Genomic DNA, 19,296 nt, shown 5'->3' on the forward strand with positions numbered 1-19,296 from the left:
ATTGGGCCTTAATTTTAGGCCTTACGCCACAGTGTTCAGGAAAAGAAAAGTAATTAGAATATACCTAGGGCTTAGTCATGATTGGCATTTACTTTATGTAATAAACAAATGAATATAACCTGTAGGAAAACAGGAAAGGAAAGAAAATGTGCTTTATGTGTTGAGGGGAGGGGGTTTTGCTGTGTGAAAGAGCTAAGCCCCCATATTTCATTGTGGGAAGGCAATAAAAAGTGGCTAAAATCGACAGATCAGTAAGTAGCAACATCTGTATGATATTTAGAAATGTGGCTATAATTGTCCAGAGAGTCAGCTAAAAGTGGTTGCTTCTGGGGAAGAGGAAATTAAAGATAAAAAGGTCAGGGGCCGCTGTTTTTTCATACCTGTTTGTCTCTTTAATTTACGTGCAAGAATAACTCTGAGAAAATTTTTTAAACCTAATTTCTAAAAACCAGTGAAGATAAATTTGTCGTTTATGAGAGAGAAAGTTGAAGAATTTGTTGTTTGATGTGTAAAGGTCAGCTCTGGAGATAATCCACAAGGGTTTGAATCCTGCAGTCATCCCCCAGCTGTTCCCCCTTGGGTAAATTACTCAACCTTTCTTAGCCTCCACAGCTCTAAAATGGAGCAATAACTGCCATATCTGCCTCATGAAGGTCTGGTAAAGATGAGAGGAGGCTATGTAAATAAAGGATTTGGTACAATGCCGGGCAGATAGTAAGCACTCAGCTGATGTTAGCGATTATTCATATAATGACTTTGATTTTCTAGGTGGAGTAAAAAGCAGTCTTTTGCCGAAACGGATGGGTGAGATGGTGAGGTTGGGAGCTTGAGGAATGAGAGGAAAACTGTGAAGAGCAACTAGAACCAAAAATAATTGCTGTATGAAATTGAGGGCGCGGCTGAGGTGAGACCAAGAACGTGTAGCAACTCAGAATGCACACCGTCATTGACTGAGGCAGCAGTGTGAGCTCAGGGTCAGAGAAATCATCTGTTTGGATTGAGTGGGGACTGGAGTTTTGCTGAACAAAGAGGGCAAGGGAGTTAAAAAATAGTGGCAAGAGGGTGATCGAAATGACGGACTGCAGAGTTTAGGCTGGAAATGGAACCTGGCCAAAGTAGGAGTCACCGATGGATGGATCCTGGAAGTTTTCCTGCACCAAAGAGGATTACAGGAGTAAAAAGATGGTGTGAACTTGAGGAAGAGAAGATCCTCTAGTTCGGAAAGGAGATCGAAGGAGAGGATATGGGGGTTGTCAATTTCAGAGCTCCACGGTATGGAATAAAATACATGACACGGAAAAAAATGTTTGTCTTATTATATCCTCACAACCACCTTAGAAAGAAAGGAAGGAAGACAGAGGAAAGAGTAAAATGACTGCCATCTGTCAAGTACTTAGGGATCTGAATTGTGTTAGGCCTGTTACATATTAATTTAATTTTTTTTTACAACAGTCTTATGAGGCAAATAATAATATCCCCATTGTATAAATGAGTAAACTATGGCTCAGTTGAATAATTCGCTCCAAAGTCAATATAATTTCCACAGCGCCCAGCTGACAATGAACTCAAAGGCAGGCCATTGGTACAGCACCAAGATGCGGGAACGGGGGAAAGACATTTATTTTTCTGAGGTTCAATTTCCTCAGAACGAGTGGGCTGCACTAGATATTCTTTAATACGCTTCCAGAATTAATACCCCATCCTTCTAAATAGCAGTGCCTATGAACATCATTTTTCTCATTTGTCAATTGGAAGTAACAAAATCTACCTTACTCACCTCAGAGAGTTGTCGTGAAGATCATATAAGATAATGTATGTGAAAGTGATTTATAAATTAAGACACACTGTATGATGGAGAGTTTAAAATATTTAGAGATACAGGGGAAAAAAATCAAAGCATGAGGAAGAAAAATAGGGAGACTGAGATTCAAATAATAGCCAGCGATCATCAACTCTCCCACCCAGGAGCCAGAGACCCTGGGCAGACTGTCTAGCTTCTCTGTGCTTCAGTTTTCTTATCTAGAAAATGAGGATTAAAAACTGGACCTCCCCATAGTGCTCTTGTGAGAATTCAATGAATCGATTTATAAAAAAGTATTTTTTAAGAATCCTAGCACAAGGGAAGTTCTAAAAATATTAACTATTATCATCATAATTATTACTACTATTTTTCAGGTGTGCCATTTTTGTATAAAAATATATTATACATAAATATATATTATATACATACTAATATATATTAATATATAATACATAATTATATTGAGAAATATGAATATGGATTATGTAATTTATGTATTTTTTAATACAAAAATGCCACATCTGGATAATATGTAATACATGTTATATAATTTTTAGTATTATTTGTTATATGTACAAAGAGAGAGAGAGAAAGATAGACTCCTAGAGAATCAGGAAAAAATTCAAAAGGGAAGTAGCAAGAGCCTGAAATGGAAATAAAGACTGAGATTGGAGGAAAAAATATGAGAAATAGGGACACTTGGCCTGTTGCCAGCTGCAGAGTCAGAAATAGAAATAATAGACCTGCGTGTGTGATCCGTGGGGCTCCGTGAAGTCTGCCGTGCCGCCCGCAGTCCATCAGTCCTACAGAAGCATCACAGGGTCCATCCATTCCAGGGCCCGCCACACGTTAGTGATTGTGTTAGGTGCTGGAGAAAGAGATAAATAAGATAAGTTCCTATCCTTAGGCACCTAATAGTGAAAGGATCGGCTATTTAAACAAATCATTCCAATATAACATGGAAACTGTAATTTTTTAAATGGGAGATAGTAATCGTTGCTAACATACATTGAATGCTGACTGTGAGCCGGCACTGTGCAAGTGTTCTACATATATTATCGTATTTAATTTCCCCAGAAAAGCCAGGATTCCACCTCCAGAGCTAGCACTGTTGGTACATTACCGTGCCCCATCTACAAGGACACAGTCGGGGGTGGCCGCAATAATCCAACCGGGAAGGGCAAGGGCCTGAACTAAGGGAGCGGTGACAGCAAAAAAGAGGAAGAGATGGATTCGAGTTAGATTCAGGGAATTAAAATTGGCCGTCTTGGCAACTGATTGGGTGTGGTGGTGAGGAGATATTGGAATCAAAGAAAACTTCCAGACAGCTCTGGAGGGGCTTTGGTCAGTGACATGAATCTAGAAGAAACAAACATTTAAATGTTTTTAAAAGTTCAACCTTATTTTTAGAACCCCTCGTACAACAGAGACAGCTAGTTTTCTATCTAATATCCACTAAGCCATCTTCTTAACTGGTAGAACTTGTACATTATTAGGTACAGAGAAAATTTTCCAGTCTCCCTTCCTGATAGGAGTAGCCAATAAGATGCCAGCAGAATGCATTGGATGAGGTTGCTGGAAAGTTCCTTTGTTCCTCTCCCTTCTTTCCTAAACAGGATGTAAGTACAATGGCTGGAGCTTCAACAGCCTTTTCTGTGGACCTGAGGTGACCTTGAGGACAAACACTAATTGCTAAGGATAGAGGAGTTAAAAATAGAATGGCCTGGGACATCACGGCACCACCACACCAGCCCTAGTCTGCCTACATGTATTTGGTTCTTCCTGGAGAGAAAATGACCCTCTTTTTCATATAAACTATTGTTATTTCAGATTTCTTTTACCAGCAACTAACTACTATTCTTAACTGATATGCCTACCCTCACCACAAAAACTAAACTCCTATTCTCTGTACTGCTCCAGGTCCCTAGTCATTGTAGCGAGCTACTCAGCCTCAGGGCCATCATCGGTGACAGTCAAGCAGAACTTGAAACCAGAAATCCAAACTCAAGGACAAGGAGCTCTTCCTACTTCCTCTATGCCCCTCTCATGTTTTACTTTGCCCAAGAGACCTTTCTTAGTTGGAAAGCAGATTTAAGCCTTGCTCTCCATTGATATTCTCTCTTGTGCGACCGTGTAGATGCCACCAACTGGTACCAGAAGGGGAGCAGGGTTGTGCAGGAAAATATGAAGAATTCAGTTCAGAGAAAGTTGAATTTAAGATAATTTAAGGACAGCTAAGTGAAGTGTCTTAGTCTGCTTGGGCTGCTATAAGAAAATGCCATAGACTGGGTGGCTTATAAACATCAGAAATTTACTTCTCACAATTCTGGAGGCTTGGAAGTCCAAAATGAAGACACTGACAGATTCAGTGTCTGGTGAGAACCCGCTTCCTGGTTCATAGACAGTGTCTTTTCACTGTATCTTCACACAGCAGAACGGAGGGATGTCTCTAGGGTCTCTTTTATGAAGACACTGATCCCATTCATGAGGGTCCCGCCCTGCTGACCTAATCACCTCCCAAAGGCCCTACCCCTTAATGTCATTGCCTTAGGGGTTAGGATTTCAACATATGAATTTTGAGAAGACAAATATTCAGTCCATTGCATGAAGATTTCCAGAATGGAGTGGGTTATGAATCTGAAGCTCAGGAGAGAGGTGTTGGCTGGCGGTTAAGTGGGTGTTTTGGAGCCATGAACACGGATGGGGTCACTAGGGAGAGTGTTGGAAGGAGATGAGCCGTAGGAGGTGAAAGAACCCTAGGGGGCACCAAGCTATAATGTGTGGACAGAGGAGCCCTAAAGGAGGACAGAAAAAGCCCAATTCAGTAGATGAATGAGCACGAGGGGAGAAATGTGTTATGAAGAGACAGGGAGTAAAAGCTGTCAAGAAAAGTAGAGAGATTCCCTTAGTGAAAATTTCGTAGAAGTTGTTTCCCTACAATCTTATTTAAATGCAAGCTCTCCTCCATGAGGACTGATGTATGTGATGCTAAGTCGCAAGGAGGTTGCTCTGACCCTTAGGCTTTCCTCAAGATTCAGGAAGGGAAATGAAGGGCAATGGAAATCAAAAGATACAGGTAATGGGGAAGGAGTGATAGGGAGGTGGGGAGGCACCAGGGAGGTAAGAAACATTACTTCCGACTTCCCGCCATAATTCTTGGAAGCGACGTGAACCTCACTCTCTCACTGGGTGGCTGATTTCACTACTGTTTGAGCACAGTGGGCCCTGTTTGCCACCTTCCACAAGCCTGTTGTGTTGACCTGAAAGCCACAGTCTTTGCCAGTTTTAAAGCCAAGGATTCATTCACCAGAGTTATTAGAATGGAAAAGGCGAGAAAAGAAGATTAAAGCAGAAGACAGTCTCTGAGGCCATTGATGGCCATTCTAAAATTCTTATCTACCTAGTTTTTAAATTTATAACAGAATGAATATTCAACTTGAGTGGATATTCATAAAAGCTTGCACATTTTTATACAGTCGTAAGCCACTAGTCCCATAATTGGGTTTCAGAAGTCTGTTTCAGTAGATATTTTGGACTATTTAAAAACACATCCTTTAAACTGGCTAAGAATATTTTCATATCTTTTACTAAAACCACTTTAATTGTTACAGAGGAAGTACACCCATGTGTAAAACGTGGCTTTGCCTGTTTTTCTTATATAATATGCACAAGTGCTAAATTCGTCATGATAAAAATCCTGTTTAATGCAGTATCAAGGTACTGTTCTGTTGACGATTATTTTGATTGCTGAAATCCTTTGTTTTGAATCACATGAAATATTTGTTTATTGAGCCAGAGTTTTATTTGTTTGTATATTTTTTCAATTTCTTTTCCTAAGAGAACTAAAGGTATTTCTGTGAGAATGTCAACACTGAATGACTTTAAGATAAGAAATCAGATAAACCATGCATCTGATCACATCACTGTCACATTGAACTTTATTAGTATATAGCATTACGTGCAAGGAGGTCTCTGTAGATTCTATCACTTTCAAGATGCATGGAATTTTCGCTGAAGGCCTTGCAATTGTGTTGTAACAATTGTGTCTAGTTTTAAAGATTCATTTTCAAACACTCAGATCCTTGATCATTATAGTTGTATTTCATATATCTGAAGAGCACCAGATTCATAATAGAATAGGGGAAACATGTCTAGAGGCATGTTCTAAACAACAGTGGAACAAAGCCCAGAAACAATGTCCTTTTCATGCTGCTTACTAAGTCTAGCTGCTGTGTAATCAGGAGCTCAACCAACTTGTAAGAGGAATTGAAAAACTGACTCGATACCTAGAAACTGAAAAGGCCATGAAAGAAAGTTGGCTTGTCAAATGGGATTTTCCTTTTCCATCTAGAGGACATTTATAATTTCTCCTTGTCCAGAGAACACAAACGCCCTCAGCTCTTCTTCATACCTATATTCCACATTTAGAAGAAAATGACTTCACCCTTTAGAATTTCACCCTTTATGTTATAAATCACAGTGACTGAAGAGGAGGCCTGATCCTCTTTGCATGCCGAGACTAGATTTTATCAGGAAGTGTTTCATCACAGTCTTTTCCTGTCATTAGAGTCAATTATCATGTATATTTATGCATTCCTTTGTATGAAAGTGTGGTTTGGGTCTAAAAAGAGCCTGGACAAAGGGGTATTTTTAATTAGACAGCCTATGTGCTCCTGACTCATAAAGGGCTAAATAAAATTATATATACCTATACTGGACAAGCTCACAAAAGCAAGTTTCTACTGCTTAGCAAAGCTTAGAGCCGACGAGCAGTCAGCTGCATTCCATTTGACCTCACGCATCACCAGCCAAACATCCAACTGAGCTCAGATCCCACAGATCATTATTGGTAATGATGTTTGAAGCAAAAATTATTTGAGCCTAGCACCCTGAGCTTCTAATTTGGCAGTTAGAGCAATCTTGTTGCGACTCGTAAACTTTGCGCTTAATATGTAGGATGTTTAATACATAAATTATGTGCAGGGCTGGATGCCATGTTGCAAGACTTAATGCCTTAAACTGTGTCCGGTCTATGATGGAAAATGAGCATTCCTAAACATCCAGTCAAAAGAAAAAGAAAATTCTCTCTTCTCTTGAATCTAGGTGAAGAACTCTGGCAGATTTTGAAGCCTATAATAGTGCTTTTGGAGAACTGTTTTATTTTTTTAGGTGAAAAAAATAAATAAACTCGCCTCCTTTTGAAACAGAGCCCACCTACTAATACTGATGATGAAAATGTCCAACTCTTGCCTCCTCCAACTCCGTGGCAGCTGGAGTGTGGGCACACTATGAGAGTTCTACCAATCAAATAGAGACGCTCTCTTACTTTCAACTAGCAGCTGATGACATGAAGGAGCAATGACCATGCAGGATCCACTGGGCGGGGAAGTAGGGGCAAGAAGGTGCTGCAGCTACATTTGGTCTCGAAAGTAGCAGTTTTGCAGTGTCCTGTGATGGAGACATCAACCATGCAAGTCACAGTGTCTGTGCCTGGCAGTGGCAGTTGTGAAGTTTTCACTGTTGGGAGGAAAAGCTTCTTCTCTACCAATTTAGGTCCAGCTGGGGACGGGGCAGGATGGTGAAGGGAGACCTGTGAATGAACTGACAATAGACAGATTAACAGGAGAAAGATGTATTAGGCATGCATGTGGGAGTACCCTATAGAGAGAGTAGCTCCAGGAACAGCTAGAAGAAAAGGTTTATATAGAGGCTTGATAAAGGGGGAGGGGCCTTAGAGCATCCATTATAAATTTCATATTTTGAACTATCTAGAATAATAAGTAAAGTTTCTCTATTGATTCACACAAATGCCTAATTTTATGTAATTTTATAAGTAAAAAACAGCTTGTTACTTAGTTTTCTCTCTCATGGATTACTTGACAGTTCTTTCTCAAAATTTCTTATTATCATGCAGCCTGTTGGTTTATCTGCCTCTATTTCTTTGCATTTCACAAACTATACTCATTGATGCTGCATAGGAATGTACTTAATTCCCTGTCTGAGTGTCAGCCCGCGGCTCCAGAGATGCTTAGAAAATTTTCTTTCATCTGTCTTCTTACCTTCCAGAACCGAGAGAGTTGAACCGCAGGCATCTGATTTGAATAGGGAAGGCTCGTCCCAATCTAGGATCTCATCATTTGTTAGCTTGTCTTTCCATTTTATCTTGAGAATGGCTTGTTGGCAATATTAATAAAATGTTTTTGAATTGTCGGATCCTTGTTTTTAGTGAGTTTCACTTCTTCTTGTTAGTTTTAGGTCAAATATTTGTAGGTTGTTTTGTAGACTTACAAGTAGTTGGAGGTTGAATGATTGTATTGCTATTCAATGTCTGAGAGAATCTCGATAGTGGTGCTGGGTTGTTAATATTATTATCGTAATTTTTTTGTGGACTATCTGAGAGTTTTTTATTAGGCAGCAGAGTTGAGATAGGTATATTACCAACAAAAATCTTAAATGTGATTCTCCTATTTTGATATTCATGTCTCAGTACTGTGTAGACTTTGCAAAACGGTGCGATTTCTCTCGCATAGTTTTCTAAATGTGTTTCTGCAGTGTCTCAATGTGGCCCACACCGCCATCTGAATGACTGTGTTGAGAATGTCTGAGAATGCTATTTTGTGTGAGAAGAGCTTCTTGTAGGAGTAGTGGAAATAGAGTCTAAAATCAGCTACCAGATTCCTAATTGCATCCTTGCATAATGTAGGCTGAATGGACTCAAAAAGCTTTAAGCGTGTTTTCAGCATAGCTGAAACATCACTGAAGTTCAGACCTGTGGAATTTGGGCTCAGTCTTGCAGCCATTCTCCTTCTGCTGTGCGTAGTTTTGAAATGTGTATCCAAGAGCATCCTTCAGGCCTCTGCAGCAGTCAGTCTACCTTCCTCTGTGTGCAGGGACGATGGGAACCAGTCTGCTTACATCTCATCTCTTATGCCATCAGCTTGTAGACCAAATCAACAAACTGCCTAGAATTCCAGCGGAAACTGGAAATGTGCATCTAACATGAATTAGCTTGAGCAAAGAGACTTCTTGGTAAAATGCCTGGAATTGTTGGTGACATGATATTTGCCTTTTTTTGTTGAAAGCAGATGTTCACCACAACACTCTTCATAGCCAACTGCCAAGCCAGCTGGCCTGATGCTATTTTATAGCATAATCTTTGTGGTTTCACTCTCTCAGCATATTGGTCCTGATTCTACAACAAATAACTCTCCCCATCAACTCATTATTATTCCTTTCTCTCTTCCTGGGAAAGGCATTTATCTTTTTTTTTTCCAGGTAGGATATATTCCTTCCCACATGCCTTTCCTTAGTCACATAAACTGTGTAGTGGATTGTGATAAATATTGTGAGTCTAATTTATACCTCTAAGCAATCAATATTTTCCTGGCCATTCTACTATGATTTTAAAGAGTGACTTCTCATAGAAAAATGTAAGATTCTTCAATGTTTTGTTTGATTTATAGTTGAATATATCATACATATGAATATCTAAAACTACCTGATGTTATACTTAAGAAATCACAATGGCTAGTTTCTAAGGAAAATATTTCAGGCAACTCTAGATTTATGTTAACTCTATGCAAGCATCTGAGTGTCTTCTTTAACTAACTGAGGAGAATTCATAAAATAGTAGACACTTAGAGCTGGATTTTGGAAATTCTCTCAATAATGATTTTCAAATTAAAGTCCTAAATATATGAGGAATTCTGCAGAGGTTTCACAGGGGAAAAGGAATTATAAGACTAGAGCTCAGGCTCTCTACACTCCCTAACACACACCCACACACACCCACACGCACACACCACACACACACTTCCACTCCAAATGGAGCAGATCTACTATTAGACTTCAGACTCTAACATCTCTATAAATGGTTTACCTGCTATAAACATCGGCATGAAAGTTCCAGTTATTGAGGTTCAATCTCCTCATTGTTCTAAAAAGATAAAAAAGCCCCAAGTGGCTTAAATGGTTTAACCAAGGCATTGGTTTCCTGTCTCCTCGTCAGTAACATCCCCACTCACCTCTCCTTCTTCTTGTATTCTTATTTGTTTATACAATGTGATACGATCTTTAAGGTTTTTTTCAATTTACAATTATTTTAATTTGTATAATTAACTTTTATATTTAAGTAGTATATTTGAATACATAAGCATTTAATTTACAATTATAGCTGTAAGTGGAGGCAGTTTTAGTTTTATTACATAGCCAGAAATCTCTTTGTCACTTCCTTTGAGCACCTAAAACTATCAATATGAACTATGCTAAAAAGGCATATTTATGTATCCTAGTGTTGACCTCACCAAAATTATAATGTATTTCTCTCATTTTATATACAGATCAGAGAACAGTAAAATGCAGGACAAAGAAAAATGATATGCAAAATTAGCAGGGTTTCATTCTACTTTTCAAAATAATTTACTATGCTTCTTTGGCGATTATGCAAAGTTTATCCATATGCTCCTCAAGTCAGTTAATAAAATATATTTGACAGTCCTAAAGAAGGCCAAGTATTCCAGAAGTATTTATGGTATGCACTTAAGAAAGATTTTTGGAGCTATTAAAGGATAGCACCAAAAAGGATTAGAAATCCCACTATTCTATCTAAAAGGATAGGTTTACCTTACATAAATAATTTCAAACTGGGTTTTCCTTGACAATTCAGTGTAAAATACTTGCAGTAACACGTAAGGATGGCTCGGAAGTTCCCCAAGGATGTGATGCCACTAGGTCCCTAGGACTGCCATTTTAGCCAGGTCTCTAGTGTCACTTCAGACAAACCGTTCCATTCTGCTTTCTTCACTTAGAGAGCAATATTAACTAATCTCATAAGATTTCTATGAACAAAAAACCTTATAAATGATAGTAGAAATCTTCATAAAATAAGATGCAAAGGAGTCCTATTTACTTTGAAATTTGAATCATGACTTCTATAATGACAACTACGTTCATGGGTGTTTATTCCCAAACAAAGAGAGTATTTAACCAAGAAAAAGTAAGAGAAACATACATCCTGTACATTTTGAGAACGGGTTTTCCAGAATAAGCAGTGTGTCTATGTATACACACATATGTGCACATATATATTCATACGGACATATATGCATACACACAAGCTTTGTAACCAGACAGACATGAGTTTCAAACTTAGGCCTATAGCTTGCAAGCTACAAGACCTTTCATCAAATTATTGAACCTCTTTTAGCCTCATTTTTTAAAAAATGAAGTTTATAAAAATTACTCAGTTGCTGTAAGGGTTCGATAAAACTGGATGCGAAACTTTGTATAATGCACCTGGCTCATAGTAAACATACTACGTTTCTAAACCCACCAAAACATGTAACATTATAGGTTAGTAAATTTTCAGATCACTCAAGAGCCTGCTCTGTAATTGCAGCAAGCTTCTGCACAGGTCTTAGGCAAGCTTAGCTCTTACAGAGACGGTGATATTTAGATACACATCTTGACTTTAATATAATTGTTTTTCCAATATGTGCTTTGGCTTAGTACAGACTCATAAAAATGGATTGAATGAAAATCAGGCATAGCAGTTTACCCGTAGGCAGATCTGCTCCAAAAAGTCTATATTTGAACAAACTACAATTCTTAATACATTTGTAATATCATGAAGAAATGAATCTGATGGCATGAACAGTTTCCTATGAACCAGTTAAACAGAGAAACATCACAGTTTATGATATTTTTAATGTTATTATTGTTACTGTTGTCTCTCAAAATAGTACAGTCTTTCACCTAAAAACCTCTACCTCCTTTTGATCAATCCTCTTTTCGGTTTTCTCTTGAAGTATGGTCTCTCTTGTCAGCGATGACTTCTCTTTTCCCTTCTTGCATTTTCAAGAAAAAGAAAAATGACCCCAAAAGGTTGGTCAAAGTAGTAATGGGAAACAAAAGATTTGTAATTATGTGGATAAATATAAATAAACATTGTCTCTATAAAAGAATGTTACGAGCTTATGGAGTTTTTAAAAAAAATAAAGATAGCATTAAAGTTTTGACAAAATGGCCCAAAGTTGCAATGTGGTAATCTGAGTTAAATTGTTCTAAGATCCTAGCGCTGTCTAAGGAGGGGACTATTTGATTACGCATGGCAATACTTCAGAAGTAATTATGAAAATAATAGAAACAAGTGTTTAATTTTCAAAAACAATTCAATTAATGTTGAATTACCAAGCAAAAAATATAGAAGAAACAGGAAACTTAGAAATCCTAAAAAAGAGTAGAAGCAAATTCAAAATGTTCATAATGAAAATGAATGTAAATAAATTTAACATGGCAGTTAAAAGAGATTGCCAGATTGCATGGAAAAACATACCTAAAACCCATTGACACATAAAGTTTGTAAATACTAGGAGAAAAAGATATACCATTTAAATTCTAAACTAAAGAAAGCGTAAGCTCTTATCAGAAAAAAAATAGATTAAGATGAAAAGCATTCTTAGGGATAGAGAAGGGGATCATATGATCATAAAAGTTTCAGTTCACCCAGAATCATATAAATTTGTACCTATTAAAATAGCCTCAAAATATATAAAGGGTAATTTAATAGAACCATAAGACAAAGTTGATAATGTTATCGTTATGTGGGAGATTTCAACATACTTCTTTCAATTATTGATGGGTCAAGCAAAAAAGAAACTAAGATATAAAAGAGGCCTGCCCCATGGCACAGTGCTTAAGTTCAGTGTGCTCTACTTTGGTGTCCCGGGTTCAGTTCCCAGGCGTGGACCCACACCACTTGTCTGTGACGCTGTGATGTAGGGTGTGTTGATGTGTCTTGATGTGGGGTGGCGACTCATATACAAAATAGAGGAAGATTGGCAACAGATATTAGCTGAGGATGAATCTTCTTCAGCAAAAAGAAAAAGGAAAAAAGAAAGAAATTAAGATATAAAAGATTGTACAACACAATTAACTAACCCTGCACCCGAAATTGGAAGATAAGCACTTTTCTCAAGCACAATGCAAAATTAACTTCATAATTAACCATAAATAATGTCTCAAAATTTCAAAGAATTGGTTTATATTATGAGCTCATTCTCTTCTGACAATGCAAATTAATTAGATGCCACTAACCAAGCATAAAGAAAAAAAGCCAGTTCGTAAGTGTAAAACACACTAATATACACCTCACTTGTCAAAAGTGAAATCAGAATAGATATTGGAAAATGCTCAGAACTGAAATGTATTGTGGAAGACAGCAGAAGTGGTACTTTGAAACGTAATAATAGCTTAAATTGTGTTAGAAAAAATAAAAGCTAAAAATTAATGAGCTATATATCTAAATTAATAAAATATTAGGAAAAGTTCAGAATTGGAAAAGAATAAATCAATAAAATTATAAAAAGATATAATAGAGAAGATTAACAAAGCCAAAAGTTGGTCTTTACAAAAACTAATAAGATTCCAACACAACTATAAAGAAAAAGTGAGAAGGTACAAAAAATATTAGAAATCAAAATGGGGATATAGCAAAAGTTCCAGGAGAATTTTACGAAAAATCTATGCCAAAAAATGTGACAACTTTGATGACGTGGATAAGTTTCTAGAGAATCATTTTTTAATAAAACAGACTCAGAGAGACATACAATACCCAAAGACTTCTCTAACAATTGAAGAAATTGAATCTGTAGTAAAAAACATCTTTCAACAAAGAAAACACTGATCCCAAATGCATTAGCAGTCAATGTCTACAGAGTCTTCAAGATCTTTCCAGTCTGATACAACATCTTTCAAATTATAGCAAAAAAAGAATTACTAAGCACTCATTCTATGAAGTCAATGTAGTTGTGATACCAAAATCACATAAGAACAGTAAAAGAAAGAGAAAAGAAATTATATGCCAATTTCTTTCATGAGCACAGAGGCAATTAACCTATGCAAAACAACAGCAAATCAAGCCCAGTGTTATACAAAAATAATGACAAACCACGACTACATTGTGCTTATTCCAGATATGTGAGTCATATAAAATTACAACATATATAAATATTATTCTTTTAAAAAAATTAAGATCATATCAATAGAGACAGAAGATTAGATATAAATTAATATTAAATCATGATTTTAAAAAATTTGAAGAAGCAAACAAAAGTGAACATATCAACCTAAAAGAGTATCCATCAAAATCCTACGGGAAACATCATTTTTAATAGGAAAAATGTTAGATGCCTACTTTTAAAAATCAGGACTAAGATACAGATGCCTATGTTCACAACATCTATTCAATACTAGCTAGAGAAATAAGACAAATAAAGAAATAAAAGATAAAACAATTAGAAAAGCATAAAGAAAAGTGTTATTATTTACAGAAAATATAATTGCCTAGATGAAAATCCCAAGAGACATACAGATAAGATTTAATTAGATGAAAGAGTTTAGCAAAAAGACTAGATATAAGATCAATATACCTTATTAAATGCATCTCTGTACATTAGCAATTAATAGAAAACGTTTTGAAAAAAAAAGATACTGCCTGCAATAGCAACAAAAAATATGCTAAGCCTAAGAAAAGAATCTAATAAAAGATAATACAAGAGACATATGCAAAATATTACTAATCTATATTAACAGCCAATAAAGAAAATCTAATTAAAAGAAATCTGATTTAGTCTGGGTCTTTCTATCCACTGCAAGTAGAACCTGAGAAAAAGCCTTTGGTAAATGTCATTTATTGAGTCCAATCTCATGGGACGAAATGAGAGATGAGGGAAATTAAACAGGGAAGGAGAGAGTGCCAATGCAAGGACGTATTATTCAGTTGCCCATTGCTATAAGCAAGTGGATGTTTGCTGCCATGGGATCCTCTGAGAAACTTTATGAAAAGTATCTCAAGAACTTTCTTCCCTGCAAATAAAGGCAGTTGCACTTACCTATTGATTTCCATTCCCCAATGATCAAAAGTTGCCAAACAGGGTATTATTCCAGCACGTGTCTACATATATTGAGTGGTTTCCCACAGACGTCTTATAATAGAGAAGACCCAGCCTAGGAAGCAAAAGACGCTCATAAGCTTGAGGAGAGGCACTGTCAGACTGCACATATGTGAAGCCAGTTGAAGTCTGATAGAATTGGTCACAGCAGCTGGAGCTAGTATAAGAGGTGAGGCTCACAGGATTTGCAATGGTGTACAAGAAGTATCCAACACAGACATATACTATGTTCATGGACAGAAAGACTCAATATTGTAAATATGTTGATTCTTTCCATACCCAATTCCAATCAAAATCTGAAACTCTTTTTTCTGTGAACTTTGCAAGCCCATTCTAAAATTATACAGGAGACCAAAGAGTCAACAATGGACTAGACGTTTCTAAAAAAGAATAACATAGGGGGTACTTGCCTTACCCAGTATCCAGACTTATAAAGCTCACATTATGACATGGCACCAACACTCAAACAAATTGAGCTATGGAGGGAAAAACAGATCCCAGGAGCATATCACACATGTGGAAACCAGATATTTGACAGACATCAGATATACTATAGACTACTGGGGGAAAGATGAATAAAGATTGTTTGGATAATTGGTTATCTCCATAAAAGAAAAACAGAAATTGGATTCCTACCTCAGACCATTCACAAAAATCAATTCTCAATGTATCAAAGACTTAAACGGAAAAGGCTAATTTTAAATCTTTTAGCAGAAAACAAAGGGAAATATTATTAGCACCTTAGGATAGAGAAGAGTTTCTTAAACTAAGGAAAAGTAATTGATAAAATGAATTAAATTAATGTTAAGAATGGCTGTTAATCCAAACAACCATAAGTAACGTGAAAAAGCAAGACACAAATATTTGCAGAGAATTTTTGTAACGTGGTAAACCCACATGAATGTTACACAACCTTGAGTCATATTAGAGCCAGATATTAATCCAATGGCAGTAGTAGGTAAAGAATCAACTCATTCCCCAGGAGCAGAATCAGCTGTGTCCTCAGTCTTTCTCAACAAGGGCACTGTTGGCGTTTGGGGCTGGACCATTCTTCGATGTGTAAGACTATGCCATGCGTTGCTGGAGGTTATCATCCTGGCTTTCACCTCCTAAACACTAGTAGCAACTATCAGTTACTGTGACAACTAAAATGCCTCCATACATTTCAAGTATTCTCAAGAATTGGGCAGTACCAACCCTGGTTAAGAATCAATTTGCTTCTACCTAGAAAATACGTTTTTTAAAAAACAATCACAGAGAGAACTGAGCCATATTTGAGGGCTAAGCTTGCAAGTCATGGAGTGAAAGAGATGTTTCTTAAAAGAGTGAAGGAGGTGACTTCTATAGCTTGCAGGCCTGTCTGAAGCTTCAGGAAGAAATATGGCGAGAGGCCCAATGAAGAAGTTTACTTTTCTTTTCTGGAGCCTCAGAGGGCAGCCTGGAGATCTCTATCCACAGAGAAAGATAAGAAACAGATTTTGAGAGTGCTGAACCTCCCATTGGATGATTCCCTAGACAAAAACCAAGAAAACTTCCAGACCACCTAAGAAAGACCGTAAAGTTTTAAATGAGCTAGTTTCCTCAACTTCTTCATTGGACCATCCAGGAAGGGTTTCCTGAGAGAAAATCTTCTATTTCTTGTCCAGTTAGGGCAGAAAGAAATCCAGGAAGAAATAATAAAGTGTCAGCTTTCAAAGATGAAATCCTGCCAACTCCCTGGGGTCTGAGAAAAACGAAAAGGGCATATAAAAGTCTAGCACGGCCAAACATCTGTCCCAAATAATGGACATGGGGAAATCGCTTAATGTACCCAGACGCTAGCCTACTTATCTAAGATTTACAGATTAACTTGTGTCATTATTATTTGTTGCACAATGATATTTGGTTCATGTAAACTCAGTTTTCAAAGTCTGTAACTCATGTGAGATGATTATATATTCACCTGATAATATCAGAGGAAACATGGCTAATAATTAAAAGTATTTATCTATAAAGATTAAATTTACAGGAACATTAGAGAAGGATTTTGCTTACAAGAAAAGCCTATATGGTAAACATAAAAGAAAATAAATTAATTAAATAATATATATTCATTATATATTATAATAATACAATAACTAGAAACTAAAATAATATAGGGGCATATAGAGTAAACATAAATAAGATGAAAAAGATTTGTGTAAGCTAACAGCATTGGTATTCAGCTGTACTGCTTTTTAAGCTACTGTCAATTACCCATGGTTATGAAAAGGAAAGGCATTCATCAATCTTCTACATTTCATAACCGGATTCTTTAGAGACCCATTCACCTGCATTAAGCCATATTCATTCATTCACACATTCATTCATTTAATAAACACTAGCTAGGTCCCCATCATTTGCCAGGCACTGAAGAAATAGGTAGGAATCTCTGTGGTGAAGGAGATTATAGTTCATTAGGGAAGGTAGAGAAACAAAATAAGCACTATAGTTAAAGAAGATCAGATTTTTCATAAGGAACACTGGGTAGCTAAATAATGTAGTACTGGGGAGGTGGAGATGCAGATATGGAACAGAGGACAGTTTAAAAGATCTTCCTAAGGTGACACAGATTTGAATTTTGAAAGACATACGGTGTTTAGAGCAAGGGGAAAGCATTTAAAGAAAATGGAATCGCATATGCAAAGGGCCGTACCTGTAAAATAGCATAACTATCAGTAGCAGGATAGGGCTGAGGCACTGGATCAGCGTGTGGCTGGGGCTAGTTTAGACTCTTAGGCATCAGCCCCAACAAGAACTTTGTCTGATAAGCTCAGACCTCCAACTTAGAACCATTCCTGGAAAGCAAAGATATCCATTAAAGGAATTTAAATAAGCTGAAATGCTCTGATTTACATTTTGAAAGATCTCTCTGGAGGGTGTCCTGACTCAGGACAGGTATAACTGTTAGAGGGTTTTGCAGAGATCCAGGTGAGACCCAATGAGGGCTTAAAAGCAGGCAGAGGCAGAGGATCTGAAGGGCAGAGGACTGACAGAAAAGGTACTAAAGAAGCAGACTCCACAGAATTGCTGGCTGATAGGGTTGGTGGAGGTGGGGGAGAGGTAGGTGTTCTGGATAACTCACTAGGTTCTGGCTTGAGTGTCGTTAGCCAGACAGCTGGAGACCTTTGGAAATGGGAGTAGGGAACGAAGAAGAGAGTGCGTTCAACTGGGAATATGCTGACTTTGAGGAATCCATGAGACAGCCAAGACAGAAGAAACATTTCAAAGGCAATTAAATATATGGTATTTACACTCAAAAACAAGGTCTAGATTTAAGATTCAGACGTGTTTGCCTTCACAAGTAGCAGCTGACAGCATAAATTGGAGAATAGGGTAAGTACAGGATGAGAAGAACCAAGAGCCAAGCATGGCAACATGAAGATGATAGCATTTCAAGGACCAAGAGAGGAAGAGTGGCTATGGGAGGCTAAAAGGAGCAGCTAGAGAAGAATAACAAAAGCAAGAGGGAACAATATCACAGAGGCCAAGGACAAAAGAAGAATGGCCACAACAGGAGTGTAAAGAAGATCCGAAAATTGTTCATCAATTGTTCATTGAGCTTATGAATCAGGAGGACATTGGCAGTGTTGGGGAGCTTTAGGTGGAGCGATGGGGCAAATACCACGTTGTAATGTTGAGAAGTTGGGGATAAAGAGCGAGAAAGTCAGGAAATAGAGATTTTGACTAAACATAACTCTTTCCAGAAGCTTGGCTATGGAATCAAGAAGAGACAGTGGCTAAGGAGCTCAAGTGATTGAGAAAGGGTTCTTGGCCCTATGTTTCTATTGACCGAGATCCCAAATTCACAAGTACTGGACTCAGGTACACAAGGAAAATGAGGCTGCTTTACTGTCCTATAACTAATCTAATCTTCCACCGGGCACAGTGGAATTAACTTAATTATTATAGATGTTCTCATTGTCTTATAGCTTAAATGGTCTCTTTCGGTGAGTCAGCCTCCTACTCCTCCCCAGTAACAACCTACAGTAATGAGACTATTGAGCGGTTAACGTGTGTGAGGCACCTTTTCAAGCATTTTATAAAAATTATCTTAAACTGTCATAACAACTCTATCTTTACTTCAGAAATAAGGAAAATGAGTAACTTGACCAAGGTCAGGCAGCTAATAAGTGTTGGAACCAAGATTCAAGGTTGGGCAGCCTGACTTCAGAGTCTGTGCTCTTAGCCACAACACTTGGCTAACACCAAGAAGTTGTCAGGGTCTGTAGAGGATTGAGAGAAATGAGGCCCCCAGATCCTCACAGTTTCTGATCATCTGATGGTTCGATTTGCTCCTTAGACTGGTCAATGCCCACCTGCAGTGCAGGTCATGCTTCTGATCGTCAAGCTGGCAAGCACTACCAGGCTCCATGGTCCTAACCATGGCCTTTGGACACTAAAATCTCCACACCCTGTGGCCCATCTGTCCTCAGTTTAGGCTCTCTCAGCATCTCTTGGTCCCTCTCCAAAGCATCAAAGAACATCAGGAAGTCCCACATGTGCCCCACAGGAATAGAAACAAGG

This window comes from Equus quagga, chromosome 22 (genome assembly GCF_021613505.1).
Source record: "Equus quagga isolate Etosha38 chromosome 22, UCLA_HA_Equagga_1.0, whole genome shotgun sequence".
NCBI lineage: Eukaryota > Metazoa > Chordata > Mammalia > Perissodactyla > Equidae > Equus > Equus quagga.